Here is a 17,790-nt window from a genome sequence, read left to right on the forward strand (position 1 = left end):
AAGGGGTACCCTTTCCCAAAAAAAAAAAAAAAAAAAAAAGTAACCATCTCAACAGTAAGTAGAAAATAAAACACAGGAGGTCAATGACACATTTAACTAGAAGTTGTAATTCAGAAAGGATGGGGGAGGGGTAAGAGGTTGCTTCTCCAAAGAGGCAGTTTGATTTTTTTTTGTTTCTTTGTTTTATTTTTAATTCTATGTATATATGTGTGTCTGTGTGTGGCTACATAAGTGTAGGTGACCTTGGAGGCTGGAAGAGGGCATCAGTTCCTGGAGCTGGAGTTCCAGACAATTGTGAGCTGCCCAGTGTAGGTGCTGGGGACCAAACTCAGGTCCTTCTTAAGAACAGTGTTCTAATCTGCCTTCGATTGCTGTGACAAAACACCCTAACCAATACCAACTTGGAGAGGAAAGAGTATTTATTCAGCTGACATCTCCTGGGTCACAGTTCATCACTGAGGGAGCCCAAGGAACCTGGAGGCAGGAGCTGGAGCACAGGCTGTGGAGGAGCACTGCTTACTGGCTTGCTACCCTGGCCCATGCTCAGCCTACTTTCTTGTACAATACAGAATAACCTGCCCCGGGTGGCAACTGCCCACAGTGGGCTGGGCCCTCCCACATCACTCAAAAATCAAGAAAATACCCCATAGACATGGCCTGGCCATGGGCCAATCTGATGGAGGAAATTCCCCATTTGAGGCTCCCTCTACCTAGGTGTGTCAAGATGACATCTAAAGCACAGACATTATGTGCTCTAACCACTGAGTAATCTCTCCACTCCAGAAGCAGATTATCTTCTTTTTTAAATATTTTATTTATTATTTTTATTTTATGTGTATAAGTATATTGCCTGCATGTATGTGAGTGCACCCACGTTGTGCAATGCCAGCAGAGGTCAGAATAAGGCATTGAATCCCCTGGAACTGGAGTTACAGATGATTGTTAGCCACCATGTGGGTGCTGGGAACCAAACCCAGGTCCTCTGCAAGAGCAGCCAGTGCTCTTAACCACTGAGCCATCTCTCCTGCCCTCAGAAGCAGTTTTTTAATGGAGGGCAATTTGTCAGGTGGTGGGAACAAGTTCCAAGAGAGGATAACAGTACTTGGGAAGGCTAGCTGTGGGACAGAGCCTGGCTCCTTAGAGCACTAGGAGGCAGAGCCAGGGAGGAGGAGCCAGCTGGATCACAGAGGGCCTTGTGCCAGGGACTGTGTTCACAACTTTCCTAGCTTTATCTCTTCTTTCAAAAGTCCTGTAAGGTGAGCACTGCCTTGGTATTTAGGAAACCATGGCTCCTAGAGGCTAAGTCATGTGCTGAGAAGCAGCAGGGCTGGGTTTACAAAGGCACACATTGAACTGCTGTATTGTCACCTCCCAGAGAGGAAGCTGAGGTTCACAGAGCTCAGGCGATCCTTCCTGACTTCGATGGCTTGCCACAGAGCTATAAAGTCCCAAAGAGTTTATAATGTTTGCTTTGTGGGTGTCCCTGTACTGTAAAGCAAGACACGGTTCAAGAAAGGGGGCAGAGTGTAGCCCATTGGTATACAAGGCTCAACACCAAAAATATGATAAATTTCAAAAGGAAACAGGAAGGGGAGAGCCAGAGAGGGTTGGGAAGCTTTTGCTCAGATTAGAACTTAAGGTGTGCTTGGATAGAAAATTATTCATGTGTCTCTGAGATATGCCGCTGGCCAGCAGGGTCTGTCCTGAAGGCTGTAGGGGGCCTGGCCTGCCAGCAGTGGTGATTACCTGGATCTTATATGCTGACCTGGTTGCCATGGAGCCCCATGACCTGGTTACTGCTGACAAGCCCCACAGGAAAGAGCTTGGAGTCAGGCAGGCAGAAGGAGACAGAGGAGGCCAAGTCCTTCCCTGTGCTGGCAGCATGGTGCTTCCCCATAGGCCCCTGGGTTATCTTTGGAGCCTGCGCCCCTGGCCCTTGGCTCTGTGTTCTGAACCCCAGGACCATAGGCAAAGTTCCCAGAGGGCCTGGGCAGTACGTGGGTAGGAGACAGGGCCTCAGAGTGAGTTGGTTTAGGAGATGGGAGGGGGAGTCTTGCCCTCTAGCTGAGCACCAGGGGAGAGGTGGTGTGTGTATGTGTGTGTGTCCATTCAGTAGTGGGAAGGGACAACCCCTTCACCTTCCATGCTCTTTTAGAATGTGTTCCACACTGCTCCACCTGGAGGGGTCCTACTTGTCCCAGAGTCCTAGGATTATGGGATGAACATGTCCCAGGTCCCTGAAAGTGCCACTCCACTGAAGGATTGCCAAAGAACAATTAATTAGGAAGTTTTACTTTTAAAGATTTGTGTGTGTGTGTGTGTGTGTGTGTGTGTGTGTGTGTGTATGTGCCTGTAGGCTTGTGCATTTCAGTGCAGGTGCCAAAGGTGTGTTGGATCCCCTGGAGCCAGAGTTACAGGCAGTTGTAAGCTGCCCCACATATGCTGGAAACCGACCTTGGGTCCTCCACAACAGTAGTACATGGTTTTAACCACTGAGCCATCTCTCCAGTTTTACTTTTAGATCATTTTTTCGTATTTTTTTATTACAGTCAGTGATGAAGATTATATCACCTAGTAATGTCATAGCCATCCTAATTTGTAGATCATTTTTTAAAAGCCATATATTGTAAAATAAGTATGTGGATTTATTGTTGTTTGTGTGTGTTTGTTTGTTTGTTTGTTTGTGTGAGACAGGGTTGTCCTGTAGTCCCAGCTGGCCTGGAATTCACTATGTAGACCAGGCTAACTTTGATCTCACAGAGATCCACCTGCCTGTGCCTCCTGAATGATGGGATTAAAGGCGTGCACCACCATGCCTGGCTTTGTTTGTTGCTTTTTTAATTTTGTTTTGCTTTGTTTTGCTTTGGGTATTTATTTATTTACTTATTTATTTATTTTATTTATTTATTATGTGTATGAGTGTTTTTGCCTACACGTAATTACACCCCTGTCATGCAATGCTCTCAGAGGCCAAAAGAGACAGTCGGATCCCCTGGAACTGGCATTATGAATGGTTGTTAACCACCATGTGGATGCTGGGAACTGAAACCAGTCCTCTGCAAGAGCAGCTGTGCTCTTAACTGCTGAGCCATCTCTCCAGCCCCTAAATATTTTTTTTCACTTTAAAAAAAAATATTTTATTTTTATTTTATGTGTACGCATGTATTGCCTGCATGTAGGTAAGTACGCCCGTGTCGTGCAATGCTCTCAGAGGTCAGAAGAGGCCGTTGGATCCCCTGGGACTGGAGTTACAGGCAGTTGTTAGCTGCCATGTGGGTGCTGGGATTCGAACCTGGGTCTTCTGCAAGAACAACCAGTAGTATTCTTAACCACTGAGCCATCTCTCCAGAACCGCCCCTAAATATTTTTAAGGAGAGGTGATGTTTATGTTGTTTGTTATGGAACAGGTATTTATTTATTTATTTATTTACTTACTTATTTTTGAGAGCTGGGTCTCAGGTAATCCAAGTTGTACTCAAACTTGACTTGTAGCAGAGGATGGCCTTGAATTTTGGATCCTCCTGGGATTACAGGCATGCACTACTAAGCAAGGTTGTGTGCCTTTGAACTCAAGGCTTCATGAATGCCAGGCAAGTGCTCTACCAACGGATCTACATCTCTAGCCTTCTTCTTCTTTTTTTCCTGTGGTGCTGAGGATAGACCCCATGGCCTTGCAGATGCTGGGCAAATTCTCTACCATTAAGCTATAGCCCTTGTCTTTTTTTATTTTCCTATTTTTTTGGATTTATTATTTTATTTTATTTTATGTGTATAAGTGTTATGCCTGCATGTGTGTAAGTGCAGCCTGTGTTGTGCAGAGCCCATGGAAGACAGAAGAGAGTGTCGGGTCCCCTGGAACGGAGTTATGAATCCTTGTTAGCCTCCATGTGGGTGCTGGGATTTGAGCCTGGGTCTTCTGCAAAAACAACCAGTGCTCTTAACTGCTGAGCTTCTCTCCAGCCCCTAATTTTCCATTTTAAGACAGGGTCTCCATAAGTTGCTCAGAGAACTCACTCTGTAACCAAGGCAGGCCTTGAAATTCCAGTCCTCCTGCCTCAGCCTTCTGAGTAGCTGGGATTACAGGCATGCCTCACTAGGCCTTGCAGATATGAAAAATATAGAAATGGCCAGGCATGGTGGTGCACACCTTTAATCCCAGCAGGTGCATCTCTGTGAAATTGAGGCCAGCCTGTTCTTTATAATGAGTTCTAGGCCAGCTGGGTCTACAGGGAGACCTTGTCTCAACATAATAAAAGAAAAGAAAAGAAAAAAGAAAATAATAGAGCAGTCATAACCATTTTTTTTCCTTCTGAGAATCGAATCCAACTCACCATTGAACATGCTAAGTAAGTATTCTATCACTGAGCTACATCCCCATCTTATAATTAATTTTTTATGCGGGGGGAGGAAGGGGTGTGTTGAGACAGGATTTCATGTAGCCCAGGCTGGCCTTGAACTCACTCATTATATGGCTAAGGATCACCTTGAACTCTTGATTGATTCTTGTGCCTCCACCTTCCAAATGCTAGAATTACAGACATGTACCAACATGCCTGGCTTCCAGTTTGTTAAATCCTAATCCCTGCTAGTCAAACTCTCTCACACACCCTCCTGTACCCCAAGCGCTCTTTAAAAGACTGGTCACAGGGCTCTCGGGAGTAATTGCTTGTGCCCAGTCCCTAGAGGATATGTGTATGTAGCTCCGCCCTCGCCAGTGGGCATCAGAGTATTGAGCATTCCCTTATGTCGGGGGACATGACAGCAGTGACTCAGTGGGCTATGATGGGTGAGATGGAGTAATTGTGGAATTCTGGGGCCTGAGGCCTCTCTGTCCCTTCCATATTTCCTCAGTTTCTCAGGATCCCCTTCCTCTTCATTTGGGAGACCTTAACAGAGGACCCAGAGGAGTGGAGCTCCCAACTGTGCCCATGCCAGCTGCCAAGATGATAAAGAGCTTGTTGTGGGGAGGACCTGGTTGTCAGAGCCAGTGGGCTCAGGGTGGCTATGATCGGCCTTAGTTACTTAGGTTTGAGAGCAGGATCATCTGTCAGACACTCAAACCATAAAGTCCAGACACAGAGCCACTTTGGAACTGTCTCCTGTAGGCCAGGCAGAACCACCTCCCAGCGAGGGCCAGGTAACCTGAGCTATGGCAGGCCCTCGTCACTTCAGGAACACCTAGTGATCAGCTGACAGACCAGGGAACCAGTCACCATGCCCCCCACTCCCCCGCCCCAGCCTGGCCTTCTGAGCCATGGCTATTTACAGGTCTGGATAGAGAGAAGATTATATAACTAGCTAGATGCTAGAGTATGAGTCGAGGGGCACTTATGCCAGAGTCGGGGCTGCTCCCACTTTCCCCAGTCAGGTTAGCCCCTTAGAGGTATGGGATGAGCCCAGGCCCTGGAGGGAATTACCATGGACAGCTACACAGCCTATCTGCCTGCTTCTGAAACTGGAAGATCCTCCCGTCCATGACTTGAAGCCCTCAGCCCCCTCAGCCCTGCCCTGTCTGTCACTGCCCCTCTGAGAGAACACTATGTGACTCCTGCAGCCTCTTCTACCTTCTGTAGGTTCAGGACGTATAGCAAGGGAGGTGGGGTCATCCAGGCTCAAATACACTTGTTCACAGCATGGTTTTCTATGGGCTTGGAAAGTTTGCCGAGCCTCGGTTTCTGCTCTGCAACAGATACCTTCTTTTGGGCATGGCTGTGACATCAAGACTTAAGAGGACACTCCAGGGGGTAGACTGTTCCAGTTTGAATCCCAGTCCTATCTACCTGTGTGGTCTACAGGCAGTTACTTAATGCTTCCTGCCTTGGTGTCTTCACGCAACTGCTCCTGGTCTAGGTTAGCACTGTGTAAGTGTTGGCTATAATTAGACAATATTTGCAGATCACTTTCCTGAGTCTTGGCTCCTAATAAGCGCTTGGTAAAAGGCACTTGTTATTTTTAACTTCCTTCTCCCTCGCTACCTTAATCCCTTCCATAAACCCACCTTGCAACTCTAATCTCTCCTCTTTCGTCACTAGTCCAGTAAGAGTGTGTATCAGTTATATTTGTCTAATGTTTATACTCACAAAACATTTCATACGGACTTCTGTCCGGACCTCACAGCAAACCTATGATAGAACGGCAAACTGAAGTCTTTGCTCTCATTTTACAGAGCCAGGGACAGGGTGTGATCTGTCTAGATGCATCAGCTGCTAAGGGGTGTGTCCAAGCCACCAGGCTGGATATTCTGACCTCTGGCACCAGAGCTTGCCGGATGATGTGACCAGGGCATGCCAGCTCCAGGGTGCCAGGACAGATTAGGTGGGAGAGGGGGAGGAGCTGTGCTTCCGGTTCCAGTCCTGGGAGCACCCACAAAGTGGGAGGAGAGAAGCCTGTAGACTTTATATTTATCTCTCCTCCTAGCAGGGCCTGAGGCTTCCCCTGTGCTGTGTGGTGGTGCCCTCTACTGGCCATAAGTGGCACTGTTGGCTTTTAGAAGGCCTTAACCAATTAGGTTAAACAAAAATCTCAAAAAGCACTTTGTGATTGGCACAGTAGTTCTTGCCTGTAGTCCTTGCACTTCGGATGTAGAGGCAGGAAGATCAGAAGTTCAGAGGCATCCTCAGCTACATAGTGAATTTGAAGCCAGCCTGGGTTACATGAGATCCTGTCTCAAAATTAAAAAAAAAAAAAAGGGGGCTGGAGAGACAGCTCGGCAGTTAAGAGCACTGGCTGCTCTTGTAGAGGACCTGGGTTCAGTTCCCTGCACCCACATGGAGGCTAACAACCGTCTGTAACTCCAGTCCAGTTCCAGGGACTCTAACGCCTTCTTCTGACCTCCCCGAGCACTGCACAACATGGGTGCGCTTACATACACATGCAGGCACTACACTCATACACACAAAATAAACATAATAAACAAAATATTTTTTTAAGAGGAAACTAAAAACAGGCTGAGGAGATGGCTCCTTGGGTAAAATTCTTTCTATGCAAATGTGAGTTCTATCCCCAGCATCAGCATAAAAGTGGAGTTCAACAGCATGCATGTGCCTGTAATCTTAGCATTGGAGAGGCAGCAACAGGAGGATTGTTTGGGGCCTGCTGAGCAGCCAATCTAACTGAATCTGAGAGCTCCAGGTTCAGTGAGTGACTCTTTCAAAAAGTAATGTGGAAGCAACCCATTTAAACTTAGCAGATCTCAAGCTGGGCATGGTGGCACATGCCTTTAATCCCAGCACTCAGGAGGCAGAGGCAGGATCTCTGTGAGTTCGAGGACAGCCTTGTCTCCATAACAAATCCAGGCCATCTGTAGCTACAGGGAGACCCTGTCTCAAAAATGCCAAAAGTAAATAAATAAATAAATAAATAATAAATAAATAAACAAAAAACAAACTTAGCAGGTCACACACACCAAAAAAGACATGAAAGTAGGAAGGGGACTTGTTGGGAAAAAAAAGGGTCATTGGGAGGAGGTAGGATGGGACAGGGTAGTAGGGGACAAAAGGGTCTAAAATTCATTATATACATGTATGAAACTGTTAAAAAAATTAACATAATTTTTTTTGGTCTACGCCCAGCCTGACATAAATATTTTAAAAATAAGGTTGACAGTGACTGGGGAAGACACTAGACCTTGACCTCTGACGTCCACATGTATGCACACACATGCAGGTGCACCCACATTCATGTCCACACATACAGCATCAAGCACAGTAACACATGGTTATAATCCCAGTACTGAGGAGGCAGAGGCAGGAGGATCAAAAGTTTGAGGCTAGTCTGTGCTGCATACTGCATCCTAAGCCAACCCAGGCTATATAACAAAACCCTCTCTCAAAAAAACCCTGACCCTCCATGGAAAGGAACCCAGGTGGAACCAAACATACCAGAATGTCATTTAATGAGACGTGCTACTGAGAAAAACAGGGCATGGTGAGTGACTAGCGAGTGCCTGAGAGTTCTGTGACCAAGGACATCAAGGCTTGAGGCAGGAGCAGAGTAGCCGGGTCAGGGTGAAGTGAGAGAACAGCCCCTCTGGGCAAAGGCTGTGGCAGCAAAGGAAAAGTCCGAAGGCACTGAGTTGGGGAAATGGCAGGTGCAGAAGAGTAATGAGGTCATGTGGTTAGCGAGGGCTGTGAAGGGAGCCAGGTCAAAGAGCAATGGCCTCCAGCTCCTTCCTTTGCATAAAGGCATGTGGGGAAGCGGCTCCAAGGTTCAGATGGCTGGAGAGCAGTCCTCCTCAGGACAATGACCTGGGCTGGCATGCACTGGCCATATGCAGAGCTTCACCTCAGCCTGTGAAGTATGTGTTCCTAGCCTGACACCACAGGGCTGCTGAGGAAGGTAAAGGTCACGTGGTTTACTCAAGGCGAGAACTATGACTTCACAGTGCAAGGACTTGAATCCAAGTTTGCCTGGTTCCAGAAACCAGGCTTTTAACCATACGTATGTACTTGAAGAGTAAAAGAAAGGGGCAGACAGCTGGCTCAGAGGTTATGAGCACTTACTGCTCTTCCAGAGGACCTGGGTTCAGGATCCAACACCTGGATCTGATGCCCTCTTCTGGCCTCTTTGGACATTGCATGATATAGGTGCACATATGTGCAGGGAAAACACTCATGTACATAAAATAATAAAAATAAATAAGTACATTTTAAAATAACTTTAGTAAAAGAAAAAGGCAGGACACAAAATAGCCTTTGATACAAATGGCCCCCACTTACATTATTTATATGCGTATAAAACATACTGAAAGTGATTGGGGAAGTGCATCTTCTTCCCTGTGGTTCAGGAACACGGAGGAACTGATTCTGTCTCTAGAAGGCAGAAGAGGATGTGCATCACATTTGTAAACAGCTCTGCCTCATACTCAGATTCTACCTTATAGTTTATAAACCCTGTGAGCACTGATACGCATTCGGTCTTCAGGATAGCCATTTCACAGGGAGGTAAACTGAGTCCCAGGAAGGCTGTGCCTCTCTTGCACATAGCGTGATGCCTAATTGGCTTGGATCAGGACCCACTCTTACAAACTCGGTGAAATAAGACAGATGTCTGGGTTATAAGTGAGGCCTTGTCTCAAAATACAAGTGGCAGAAAGGTCAAGGAAATGGGCTGAAGCCTCGGGGGCCAGAGTGACGACGTGGAGCAGTGCCCGACTCTGCCAGCAGAGGGCGACGCCGCCCCGCCTCTAGGCCAGCCCAAAGCCACGCCCCTCGCTTGTCCGCCCCTCCGGGGCTGGGTGAGTTTGGCCCCGGGAGGGGAGAGAGGGGCAAGCGTGGCTGGGCCCGGAAGCGGGAGGTTATCCCTGCCGGGGCTGGTCGTGCTGCGTGTGCGGCGGGAGGCGTGTGCCAGAAGGGACTTCCCGAGGAGCTGAGGTCTGCTGGGCGCCGCCGCCTAGCCCCTCCCAGCTCCCGGAGAGCTCCGTCGCCGAGTCCCCGCGTCCACCCCCACGCGGACCTGCCCCTGCTGTTTAGCTGTCAGCCTCGCCCCTTCAAAGTGGGCGAGAACAGCGTGGGTGATGCCCAGCGACTCCACTGGGTAACGCCTCCCCTTGCATCCCCTTAACCAGTTCCAAAACTAACAGTCAGCCCTACAGCCCCTGGGCAGCTGCTGGGACCCCCAACCTCCAGCAACACACCGGTCTCATCTCCCCCCGTGCCCACCCCTAAGTGTTGGTCTACACGTGCGCCCAGCAGCCTGCTGTGTGCTTCTGCCTTTTTCTCCCTCCTCACCGCACCCTTGGGCACTGGCCGCATACAGCCCTCATGCAGGCCCTGAATATTGGATTGTGACCAGCCACCATTCAAGTAGGTTGGGGATACAGGTGTCTCCAATAGCATCCCAGCCCTCCAAGAACTTCCAGTCTATAAAGGAGATGGCCACGAGTACACCCAGTAGACAGGGGTTCTGGGCGACAAAGGTCCCCTCCCCAGGGAAGACACAGAGATCTAATCATTCAACGGGTACCATATGGGGTTCTTTCTTGTCTTTTGCTTTGCTTTCTGAGACGGTCTCAGTACACAACCCAGGCTGGCCTCAAACTTGAGATCCTCCTGCTTCAGCCTCTGGAGTGCTGGGATTACAAATCTCTTCCCATCTATCTCTCTCTATCCCCCTCTCCTCCCCCTCTACCCTTCTGTCCTTCCTTTCCCCCTCCCTCAACAAGGATCTTTCTATGTTGCCCAGGCTAATTTCAAACTCCTGGACTCAAGCAACCCTCCTGTCCTGTCCTGCCAAGTAGCTGGGCCCACAGGTGCATTCCACGGTGCCCAACTTTTGGGTACTTTAAAAAAATGCCCTGGTCCACCCCAGAGCTCTTGGCCCAGACTGTTAAAGAAAGGGGTTAGGGGAAAGGCCCACGTGCACTGTTAAGTGTCCTCTGATATAGTTTAATCATCAAGCTGGTGTTTGTGTAACCAGAGAATATAGAGTTTACGTTGCTGGATGGGGGAGGGGGGACTGTCACTGTAGGAGCTTTCTGAATGGACCTGGGAATCTGTGACTGGGTCTAGATGACTGACTGTAAGGGAGAGGTTGGGAAAGAGACTCAGGCAACATTTGTATAACTTTTACTTTTGTATAAATTTGCATGTTCTAAGGGCTGGACAGATGGCTCAGCGGTTAAGAGCACTGGCTGTTCTTGTAGAAGACCCCGGTTCAAATCCCAGCACCCACATGGCAGCTAAGAGCTGTCGGTAATTCCAGTTCCGGGGGATCCAACAACCTTTTCTGTCCTCCTCAGGTGCACTTACACAGAGGCAGGCATAACACTCATACACATAAAATAAAAATAAACAATTGTTCAGTTGCATGTTTTCTGCTGAAAGGCCAGCCTCCAGGAAGGGGAGATCGGCTGGGGTTTAGGAGGTTTCCCTAGGTCAGAAATTAGTGTTTAGCAAGTGTCACTCCCTCTTGTCCAGCGCAAGCTGTCAGACTACAAGTACATTGGTCGAAATCAAGTAAGTTCAATGTCCTGAACTTGCTGTTTGTTCCTCCACTGGAACAAAGCTGCCTCTGATCTCTGCTGTTGGAGTGGCTGCTCAGTGTCAGGCTTGAGGTAAGAATGAGGCACAGAGATAAATGGGGTGGGGACCCTCCCTTAATAGTACACAATGAGTCATGAGAAGCAGTGGTGACCTGATGGGAGGGCATCAAAGTGACTCTGATGTAAAATTCTTGGAGTATGTTGGAGTATGGAGCAGGACCCAGGAAGGGCTACAGGGGTGGGCTCTAAGAAGAGAGAGAATGTCCTAGCTCTAGGATGATGGATCTACTGCCTACTTCCATGCTCTCTCTGTGTGGGCAGAGCTCAGAGGTGCAGTGTTCTGAGGTTACCACCAGGGGACAGCACGCTGCTCTGCTGGGGGCTTCTCATCTGTCTTAACACGTTGAAGAACTCTCCTTGGTCTCCCTGTCCTCTGCACAGCCCTGTGGCCCCATCTCTCACTTCTCTGAATGCATCATTTCCTCCTTGAGGATATTTCATCGGAGTGTAGGACCAGTCACTTCCCCATCACTCAGCTTGACGTCTCTCCTGACATTGGGGAATCCCATAACCTCCCTCACTCCCTCAGTCTCACCAGTGGCTACTGGTGAGCAGAATGCACCTGCTACCTTCTTCCTCTTCTCCTCCTCCTGTCACTCAGCTTAAGTTCTCTGGTTTGGTTCCCAGGGGAAATGAGAGTATTTGTGGGGTCACTTTATCAGATTTTCTTACTTATGCCAACAAAGCCTTTTTCCATGCCCAATGCCCTTTTATGTGCCCCAGAACCAAGCTCTAAGAGCCCACCCCCTCCCCTACTGTAATGGGATTGTTCCCACTCACATGGGACCTCGATCCCTCTTAACCTGATGTCCTCCTCCTTCTGTGATCTAGCACATCTCAGACCTGCTCTTTCAAGTCCCACCTTTCATTTACCCCTCCCCCATTCCCACTCTCCTCCCACAAGTGGGTCTCACAGCTTTACAGGCTCAATCCACTCTCACCATCTTCTTCACCCTGTGCTCATACCCCTGCTCCCAGGAGCCTTCCCTCTCTGGCCTTGGGAGGTAGGCAGAGCCAGAGGATCCAGGGACAAGAAGCCATTATGCTGTGCATTTAAATAGGGCAGGTGGAGGGTTCTGTGGAGACCTCAGACCAGAGCCGCATTTGGAGAGCTGTGTCCTTTTCCACCATGTGTGATACCTGCAATGGAGCTCATTCTCCTCCCTGAAATTTCTGTGGGCACCTTCTGGCCTGGGGCGGAGCAGAAGGCTGGTGGGAAGGGAAGGGAGGCAGGGCCAGGGAATACTGACCACGCAATATTGCAGTCCCTGCTCCTTTCCCATCCACCCCCACCCCTTCCACCAAACACGATCCCTGGGTTAATTTTTAGCAACGCAGCTCGCACATTAGTCACTCCCTGTCACCCACCTACACGGCAGGAGGCTGGTGCCGTCATCCATCAGCTGAGATGTGGGATCCAGTCCCGCCCTGGACCACCCTCCCCCTTTTTTGAGTGTGTAAGGCCGGCCAGGAGCCCCATTAACCTGGGTGAGGGATGCTAACTAACATCACTCCCAAGATCAACTGGTTTTAGGGAAGGCTGGTGAGAAGAGGGGATGGGAACGTACTCGGGGAGGAGAAAGCCACTGAGGCCCAGAGCCCCCATGCCGAGTAAGGGCTGACTTGTGCCAGGCAGCTGGTCTTGCTGGCAGCCCCTGGCTCTGGGAACAAAGGGGTCTCCTCCCTGAGACCTGAGCACTAGGGGTACTTCTCGTCACTGCAGAGCAGCTGTTCAAACAGAGCTTGGAGAAGCTCCATTTTCTTCACCAATGCCCCTCCTTCCCAGAACAAGAGAGGAGTGGTGGCCAGGTGCAGGTGCCCCAATAGCATCCACCACCTAGCCCCAAAGGGACATCATGAGAGGGGCCCACAGATGCCAGCTGCAGGTGGAGCAGAGAAGGGGCTGTCTCCCCCAGGGCTGACAGGTGGGGAGGCAGTGGCTTCCTCTGTGCAGGGATGGTTCTAGGAGGTCCTTGCTTTTACAATGAGCACCTGCTGTGGGTGGGCTTTCCGTTAGGCCCTTCAGGTTTAGCTTTACTTACTGAGTGAATCACAGGTTGTTTCTCATCTTTTATTTATTTATTGGCATGTTGGAAATTGAACCCAGGACCTCACTCATGAAGTGCATTGGCACTGAGCCACACCCTTAGGTGCAACTTTAAACAAGGCTGTGTACCTACCCTCCTCATGGTAAAAGATAGACAAAAGAATATCAAGACAAGACCAGGCCCTTAGGTGCAACTTTAAACAAGGCTGTGTACCTACCCTCCTCATGGTAAAAGACAGACAAAAGAATATCAAGACAAGACCAGGCCCTTAGGTGCAACTTTAAACAAGGCTGTGTACCTACCCTCCTCATGGTAAAAGATAGACAAAAGAATATCAAGACAAGACCAGGCCCTTAGGTGCAACTTTAAACAAGGCTGTGTGCCTACCCTCCTCATGGTAAAAGACAGACAAAAGAATATCAAGACAAGACCAGGCGTGGTGGCACACGACTTAAATCCCACCACATGGGAAGCAGAGGCTAGTGAATCTATGTGAGTTCAAGGCCAGCCTGGTCTATAGTGTTCTAGATCAGCCAGGGCTACATAGTGAGGCCATGCCTCAGGAAACAAAACAGAATATCAAGGTGGCAAGGAGTCAGTATGATTACCAAACTGGAGAAAATAGTATAAAGGAAACAAGGGACTTGAGATCAAGAATAGTAGGTCATGGGGCTGGAGAGATGGCTGAGCCGTTAAGAGCACTAACTGCTCTTCCAGAGGGCCAGGGTTCAGTTCCCAGCACCCACATCGCAGCTAACAACTGTCCATAACGCCAGTTCTAGGGGATCTGACACTCTCTTTTGGCCTCCATTGGTATTGCACACATGTGATGCCCTTACATACATGCAGGCAATATATTCATACACATAAAGATAGAAAAGAATTAAAAAAAGAAAAGAATGGGATGAATCTATTTCAGTGGTCTCAAGGAGGTCTTTTTTTTTTTTTTTTAAGACAGAGTCTCCCTGTAGCCCCAGCAGGCCTGGAACTCACTATGTAGACCAAGCTGGCCTTGAACTCACAGAGATCCGCCTGCCTCTGCCTCCCCAGTGCCGGGACTAAAGGCGTGCGCCACCACAACCGGCTCAAGGAGGTCTTTTTGAGTAGGTGATGCTAAGTTGGGATCTTAGGGCAAAGAATCAGTCCGAAAAGGAGCATTACAAGCAGAGGGGACAGCGGAGGCAAAGGCCAGAGGCAGGAGAAAGCCTGGTGCAGTTGAGGAGCAGATGCAGGAAGAGTGTGGCTTAAATATCATGGAAGGAGGAAGAATTTGAGACTACAGGAGAGGCAGAGAGCAGAGCCTACAAGGTCCCTCTCAGGGCATCTCAATATGTGGTAAGTGTTGTATAGCACTAGAGCAGTTAGTGGCCGAGTTGCCTGGCCAGATCCCAAGGATAGGTAGAAAGGGATGGTTTTGTTGTTTTTTTCTTGTCTTTCTGAGACAGGGTCTCCCTGTGGCCCCAAGCTGTCCTGGAACTCACGATGTAGACCAGGCTGGCCTCGAACTCACAGAGATCCACCTGCTTCTGCCTCCCGAGTGCTGGGATTAAAGGCATGCGCTACCACGCCCAGCCGAAAAGGGATGCCTTTTGTAATTCAACTATTTAGAGGGATGCTATAGGTACAAGTGGATCTTTGTGAGTTTGAGGCCAGCCTGGTCTACAGAGCAAGTTCCAGGCCAGCTGGGGCTACAGGGAGACCCTGTCTTAAAAAGACAAAATTATCATTATTGTGCGTGCATGTACAATGCATCTGTTTTGAGTTGCAGGTGCACTCGGCATGCGTGTGGAGGTCAGAGAGCAACTTTTAGTAGTTGGTTCTTTACTTCCGCTATGGTTCCAGGGATCAAACTCAGGTCACCAGACTTGTATGGCAGCAGGTGCTTTACCTGCTCAGTTTTTTTCACTGGTTTGTTTTCTTTCTTTTTAAAGAAATATTTTATGGGGCTGGAGAGATGGCTCAGTGGTTAAGAACACTGGTTGTTCTTGCAAAAGACCCAGGTTCGAATCCCAGCACCCACATGGCAGCTAACAACTGTCTGTAACTCCAGGTCCAGGGGATCCGATGGCCTCTTCTGTCCTCTGCAGGCATTGCATGACACGGGTGCACTTACATACATGCAGGCAATACACTCATACACGCAAATATATGTAAAGAGAGAAAATACATGAAGAGCTTTACGGTCTGTTTTATTTTTGGTAGGCTTTGTATCATGGACCTAGTTTGAAAGTAGTTATAAACATGTATCGGGCACTAATCCACCGTATTAGACATCGACTTGGTCTTTGGAGAACAAGACAGGTTATAGACTTTTCAGAGATAGAAGAATGGATGGACAGAAAAAAATGTAAGTACTATGATGATTGAAAATATTGTATTTATTATTTTTATGTGTATGAGTGTTTTGCATGCATGATGTAAGGGCACCTGTGTTGCACAATGCCTGAAGAGGACAGAAGAGCATCAGATTCCCTAAATCTGGGTCCTCTGTAAGAGCAGCCAGTGGTCTTAAATGCTGAGCCATCTCTCCAGCTCCCTCCTCCCCCTTTTGTGAAACAAGGTCTATTCATGTAGTCCAGGTTAGCCTCAAACCTGCTATGTACTTGGGCTTGGCCTTGAATTCCTGATTCTTTTGTATCTACCTCCCAAGTGCTGGGATCACAGTCATGCTATCTTCTGAGCTTCCGTTTTTGAAAAAATCACCGACTGCTGTGTGAAGGATGGCAGACAGATGGGAAAAGTAGAAGACTCACACAAAAGGAAGTACAGTAAGTGTGCCCAGGGAAGGGTCCATTTAGACTTCTCTCAAAGCCGAAGCTGAGTGCTGGCCATTGCTATAGAGCAGGGATGTTAGGTGCCAGACCCTACTTGCCACTGGCTTTCTGTGTGACCAAACTTAAATGTTACTCATCAGGTCACTTCAAGAAAGGTGGTAACATTTTGGAGATGCTTTGAGTAACATCATATTAAAAGTCTTATGTACTAATATTGGGCAAGAATAGGGCAGTGAATAAAACAAAGTCCCTGAACTCTGCTGCAAATAAGTGGGGCAAACAGGCCAAACCCCAAACTCATAAAAGTCAAAAGACAGCTCCAGATGGTGATACATAGTGTGATGGAAATAAACCAACACTGTCACAGAGGGCATGACTGTTTGACTGCGTGGGCAGGCCTTACACAGGCAGATCAAAGACTGAAGGAGTCATTGTGGGAAGAGCCAGTGCAGAGACCTGGAGGGAGGTGTCTGCAGCCAGGTACTGCCAGCAGCCACAGCAGAGAGGGAGACAAGAAATGAGGCGGGCATGGTTCAAACGGGGCAGCATAGGAATGAAGAATCTCATTTTGGAAGAACTGGAAACTTTCAGTTCTAGAACAATGGAGGGACTGAACTCGTCACAGGTCAGGTGGACTATGGCTAAGTTCTCTATGGCTTCTGCCCTCAAAAAAGACTTCAGACAACTTTAGCCAGTTATTCCCACAGCAACAGTTAGGGACTTCAGTCAAATGGTGCTTACACCTGTTGTGGGTATCTGGGGAGAGAAGCTCCAAAAATGCACTTGAACAAGAGGCCCAGGCTCTGAAGAGGGTGTGGGGCCTCACTTCAGGCCCATGCATGTTCCTTAAAACCCCCTAGACTACTTCCCTGGCTTCAGGAGGCAAGAAAGTAAGATGTAAATACAGTGTGTGTGTTTGGAAGGCGCTGCGTGGCGGAGTCAGAGCTTGCCCGAAAGCAGTCCTCCCCCACAGGCAGTTACCATGCTGACACAGATGCAAAAAAACCGTCAATTTTATACAGTTTGTGGTTCAGAAGCAACATATGCAAAATGGTAGAACAGTCTACGCTGTCCAATTGCGACCTGAATGAGCCATTCCTGTTCCCCAAGGGGCACAGAATCCAGGACCCCTGCCTGGCAGGACCCCACTTAGTTACAAGCCCCAGGGAGAGGCTAAGCCCTTAGGGGTCAAGGCTGGAGGGAGGGGACCAGCATCTTGCCCCGTGGGGCCCACTGGTCCAATTGGAAAGGTGTAGGGTGGGGAATGACCCACCATAGGTTTCTTCTCCCCAAGGCTAAGGGTAGGGGATGCTAGTAAAGCTTAGGAGAGGGCTTCGTTGGACAGGGCCCCCACCCCGGGTGGGGGAATTCTCCTGGACATCCCACAAGGCACGACTTACCCAGGTTGTAATCTGGTGCACTCTTTGCTCCCTCGAACCTCTCACAACCCCCTATGTCATTCTCCCCCAACAGGGCTCCCACTGTGGTTCCAGGGAGGAAAGGAAAGGGCCCGTACTCCTCCCCCCTCCTCGCTCAGCAGAGACAAGCGGTGACCCAACCAGGCTGGCCAATGCTAGCAAGGACCCTCTCCCGCTGCTTTGGGCTCCTGGGGTCCCTGGGACCGGAGATACAGCCCCCACTTTTTGCATTGGCTGTTACGATGAATAAATAAATAAATACCTCCCGCCTCCCCGCCCGCGCCCCTACAGCTGGCTCTCCTCCTCCTCCAGGGAGCGGTTGAGTCCGGGGATGAACTTGAGCAGCCGCCGGCGGAAGCTGCGGTACTTGGTTTTGCGCAGGCCCGCGCCGCACAGGGCCTGCTCGCGGGCCTCAGTCCAGAGCGCGCCCGGCGCACCCCCGCCGGGGCCCGAGCACCGCACACTGGCGCTGCGGCTGAGTGCGGCGCGGGGCGCGGGGCAGAGCACTG

General features: G+C 49.2%; 1 long non-coding RNA gene across 1 annotated transcript in view; it reads left to right on the plus strand.

Moving 5' to 3' along the window:
- LOC115071519 overlaps nucleotides 1-17,784 on the plus strand; it is a 20,499-nt gene extending 2,715 nt beyond the window's left edge. Inside the window, exons 2-3 of the long non-coding RNA XR_003850601.1 lie at nucleotides 15,740-15,857; nucleotides 17,337-17,784. This is a non-coding gene — a long non-coding RNA (uncharacterized LOC115071519). The remainder of the gene's footprint in view (nucleotides 1-15,739; nucleotides 15,858-17,336) is intronic.
- The last annotated feature ends 6 nt before the right edge of the window (nucleotides 17,785-17,790 follow it).

Source organism: Nannospalax galili, unplaced genomic scaffold (assembly GCF_000622305.1).
Source record: "Nannospalax galili isolate Female #2095 unplaced genomic scaffold, S.galili_v1.0 scaffold979, whole genome shotgun sequence".
NCBI classification, from domain to species: domain Eukaryota; kingdom Metazoa; phylum Chordata; class Mammalia; order Rodentia; family Spalacidae; genus Nannospalax; species Nannospalax galili.